The sequence below is a fragment of the Ochotona curzoniae genome, unplaced genomic scaffold (genome assembly GCF_017591425.1).
Source record: "Ochotona curzoniae isolate NIBS_2020 unplaced genomic scaffold, NIBS_Ocur_1.0 scaffold_1852, whole genome shotgun sequence".
Classification (NCBI taxonomy): Eukaryota; Metazoa; Chordata; class Mammalia; order Lagomorpha; family Ochotonidae; genus Ochotona; species Ochotona curzoniae.
This window is the reverse complement of record NW_024467087.1, coordinates 36,030,208-36,035,154: the sequence shown is the minus strand read 5'-3', so window position 1 is coordinate 36,035,154 and position 4,947 is coordinate 36,030,208. Positions and strand designations below refer to the sequence as shown.

General features: G+C 40.8%; 1 pseudogene; it reads left to right on the top strand.

Annotated features, from left to right (window-relative positions):
* Nucleotides 1-1,094: 1,094 nt before the first annotated feature.
* On the top strand, nucleotides 1,095-3,228 carry LOC121169081 (annotated as a pseudogene).
* Nucleotides 3,229-4,947: the final 1,719 nt, after the last annotated feature.

Sequence of the window (4,947 nt, the reverse complement as noted above, 5' to 3'; positions counted from 1 at the left end):
AGTTAAATAGTTAAATAGTTAAATAGATACATTTAATATATCTATTTGTTCACTGGAAAATGCTGTGTTTTGTTGCTGTTCAATAAAGTTCTGTGCTACTGCTTTACTAAAAGATTACTTCAGATCCAGCTCTTTGGCTCAACTGACTAACCCTCCACTTTCAAGAACCAGCATCTGTTATGGGTGCTGGTTTGTGTTCCGGTAACTTCATTTCCAATCCATCTCCCTGCTCATCACCTGGGAAAGTAGCAAAGGATGAAGCTCCTGTCTTCAGATCAGCTCACTTCCAGCCATTATGACCATTTGGGGAGTGAACCAGCAGATGGAACATCTTTCTCTCTGTCTCTACTTCTCTCTGTAAAATCTGGATTTCAAACAAAAATAAAAAGATTACTTCTGGCAGTGCTTTCATGAAAGCCTTAAAAGTTGCATAAAATTGAAAAAAATCTGCTCAGAATAACATTATCATTTTCACCTTAACTCTCGCATGAGTGTACAGTGAAGTTTTTCAGAGGTGTGTTATGAGTGAAATATCAACCGATTGAGTGTAAAAGTGATTATGAATTTCTAATGGATTTCCATTTGGCTAAACAGTAAGAAAATTTCAAATATTAAAGTAATGGTTAATTTACTCACTGCCATATTTTAAGAAAATTAATTTTCACATAAACTTTAATTTTATGTTGCCATATAATTATGTTGCTCAGATTTGACAAATAAAATTACAGAACATGTAATGAACTTTGAACATCAGATAAGCAATGAATATTTTATCTGTATGTTGTGCACAGTATTTGGTGCACACTTTAGGCATCATGGGGGTTAGAGGGATCCATTATTTGAGTGTACATGGTACCCTGGAGGTGGGCAGGGCCACAGACAGGCACACCTACAGATTGGGTCTAGGGAACTGAGTTAGCATGTGTGGATCTCAGGCAGACAGGCCGGGCCCCAGGCTGCATGCCACATCTCCGGAAGACTGGGCTCAGGAACCTACATGCTTGCAGACATGGGTGGTTGTAGATTGTTCAGGAAAGAGGGTATGGGGACTTATGGGAGAGGGGACTGCTGAGGGAATACTGTACAGGTGAGGAATGACTTCTGGGGGACTTCAGTCAACCAGATCATTGCACTTGCAGGTAAGCAAGGGGGCTGAGACCAGGTTCAGAAGTGTCAATAGAATGGGGGAGTATGTCACTCATAGCTGTGGTGTTAACACTGAGGCCATTTACACTGAGATTGTCACTGTGTTTTCAGTGAACCTCTTCCGGACACTGTCACCTTCATCAAATACCATAGGAGCCTCCAATTTGAATCACAGAAAATGAGCCCATTGTAGAAACTGCCTGGCCACATCTTCAGCTCATGCATGAGTTATTTTTAAAATTTACATTCTTTAATCTTTTATAAATTTTTGTTGTTGTTATTAATAATGGAATGTTTGTACATTTTCTTCTTTTTCTTTTATACACACACATATATATATACATTTTATGTTTTATTGTATTGTTCCATAGGCTCAGGGATTTCAACTCCATCCTACCCCATTCTCCATCCCCCTGCCCCTGCCAGATTTCCCCTATATTATTACAATAGTATAGTACTTCAACAATAGTTCCAAGTCCATAATTCTGTTTTTTAAGTGTATCCTGAAATTGTAAGTATAAGCAATGACCTATACCTACAACGTCAGGCTTGGTTTTATTTGCAAGGTAGAGTTATGGAGACAGAAAGCGATCTCCCGTCTGCTAATTCATTTCCCCAGATGGCTACAACAGTGAGGGATGACCAGGCTAATGCCAGGAACCACCTGGAACTCCATCCAGTCTCTCATGTGGGTGGCAGCAACTCAAGCACTTGGGACATTTTCTGCTGCTTTCCCAAGGCATGTCAGCAAGCAACTGGATTGCAAGTGAAACAGTCAGGATTCAAATCTGTGTCCATAAGGGATATCCTGGAGATCCTGGACAACACCACCAATGACTTTTCCATGAGAGTTTAAGATATACCTCATCCGTGTTCTGCTTCCCCTTCACAAGGTCAAGTCCTAAGTGTCTACCACACTCAGCTGGCAGACTCCTAGAGAGACCAGTCTGATTGAGCTAGTGATGGTGAGACTTCTCAAGCCCAAGACTCAGTGGTCTCAGGAGCTGGTGTTCCTGAATGAGTTAGAGGAGATTCCGGACATCAGTGAGCTTCAGAATTCAGCAACGTGATGGAGCTACTTTGTTACCAACTTGCCACTGGCGGAAAGTCTCCAGCCCCCACTTCAAGGAGGCAAAGTGTATGCTCTTAGTGGAGCAAAAGGTACATCTTGAGCCTGATGAGTGACAATGCTGCCTGCATTCTTGCCATCATGTTCCCTCCACACTACAGGAATTCCAAGAGTCACTGGAACAAGGCAATTTATGGACTGATCTACAATGCCCTGGAGCTATTTGTGGAAATTAATCAGAAGTTATTTTTTGACTGCACAAGATACAAGACAAAGAAGTAGAAGGGCCTGATTCAAATGAGGAAGAGATGTAGCAGAAGATTGAGAAGCCTGTCTTCTTTAATGCCCAGTATCCTATGTTCCAAACTCTTCCATCACTGCTCGTATAATATTCAATGGAGACAGAGATCTCCCCATACCACGGGACAACCAGCTTCTGAAGAGAACAATGGAGACTGAGGCTGCACGGATGCTTCCAGACATCAAGGAGAAGGAAGGGCTGTTTTGGAGGAAGTTGAAGCTGCCACAAGATGTGTATACCACCAAGGCACTGCAAGCACACAAGTTGGGAACTGAATACTTTCTAGCTGTAAACCCTACCTTCTTATATCCTGTTCAGTCCATGGCACACTGCCCTAAGCCTCCACCCTTCACTCCCTACTGGTTGACTTGGGCCTGTCAGTGCCTCTACTATCCTACAGAATTAAGTAGGCACTCAAAGCAGGGTTGTGTAGTGTATTCCCCCTTCCCCCCAGGATGTCCTCATGCCATGGCTAGTACACCCAGGCTGAACAATGATGTTCATCCAACCTGGGAATGTTTGTCCTCACTCCTGCCCCTAACCCTTCAGCTACCTGAGGCTGCTGTGAGATGTATACAAGAACTTGCATGCTCCTTTGCACTCCCCTCCATTCTTATTTTATTCCAGGTATCTCCTCACCTCTCTGACAGAACATAGTATGGAGCAGCATGAGATTCTTATGAAAGCTATGACCACATCCATCAGCCCCTGAAGCAGCTGGAGGGAAACCAATACCCAGCAGCACAAATAACCATCCAAACCCAGCCAAGTGCAGTTATATTGTTATTTCCTCTCACCACTTGCCTAACCAAGATTAGGGGGGATCAAAAGGAGAAATGATGCCTTTACCAACCAGATAAAACAAAATGGGTAGGATGAACAAACATTCTGCCATGTGCCCTTTTCATGAGCAACAACCTTGGATCTTAAACATGGGAGAACCCACCCTGGCACTGACTGATTTCTGCTGTGGCTAACTCCCAAAGCTAGAGAGAAAAAAAAAAACAGGGAGCAGTGCCTCATGATTCCCCCAATCACCTGCTTATTTTGTTATTTCTGTTGATGCTTGGCAGGCTTTCATTCTTCCCTTTTAGGCACTTTGGAAGGGAAAAGTGCCAAGGAAGGCCAGACCCAGGTTCCAAGGGCATAGGTGGCATGAGTTCTGGCTGTACACAATGAGTCTTATTCTCCACAAAGTACTACATATTCAGATTGATTGGAGTCGAGCCAGTGTCCCTAATGAAGTGGATGTCTGAGAAGTAAAACAAACAAATAAATAAATGGTAAAAAAAAAATTGAAAGGCATGTAGTATTCATAGATTGCAAAATAAAATATCAAGATGGTGGCTATACTGCCACTATGACAGACAGATTTGATGCAAACCTTATTTGGTATTATAACCGGTATTTTTTTTTTTTGAGACATGGCGGAATTTATCATAAAAGTCAGGAGAAACTAAAAGGGATCCAAAAGACTGAAATAATTTTTAAAATAAAAATAAATACACCCCCTGGTACTAATACATTCAGTAACATGTTATTTAACTTCATGTTGTTATAAATTCCCTATTTTCGTCCTATTGTTGATCTTGTTTCATGGTTTTCCTTTGACAGAATGTATAGTAATTGTATAATAGGGACTATCATATCCAGATGAGAAGATACAATGCACTATGCATCTCTACTTCCAAATCAAAGATGGAATCCCAATAAACTGTTGGGTATATCTTGACAATAGGATGCTGGACTCTGCCATTGTACATTACTGCAATGTCAGGATAAACTTAAGATCAGAATGATTAACTTAGGATTGTTTATAAAGGACTATACTATTGTAATAATATGAGGAAATTAGTGAGGGAAATGGGGCTTGTGGATGAAAGGGAAGGGAAATCTCAGGGCCTATGGGACTGTCCCATTAAAAATAAGTTTATGCTAACTATATATCATGCAAAAACTATGTACGGATTTCAAAATTTTCTGTACCTAAATAAACATATCTTAATTTTAAAAAGAACTTACTACAATGAGTATTAGTGTATAGTACTAGCATAATCATAGAATGAGGATCAGTGAAACATGGCATTTAACGTTTAGAAGAATGACATCAGCAGTGGCTTGGCCCTGATGAGGACCTAAAGGTGGATGGCATAATAATGCCAAAAGTAATTGTGGAAGATGTCAAATAAGAAAGCAGAATTAGGAAAGGGCCAAGCTTTACTCGCTCTCTCTTTTTTTTAACCACAAAAATAGTCTCAAGGAAATTAATTCATTCTGACAATACATGATCTGCTTTCATGAGACAGCAATAATTTATTCTTGAGAGCAGAACACCCATGACCTTACCTTCCATTATCTCCATCTCTCAAAGGGTTTACCACCACAATGTCACCACACTAGAAACCCAACTTAAACACATCAATCTCTAGGG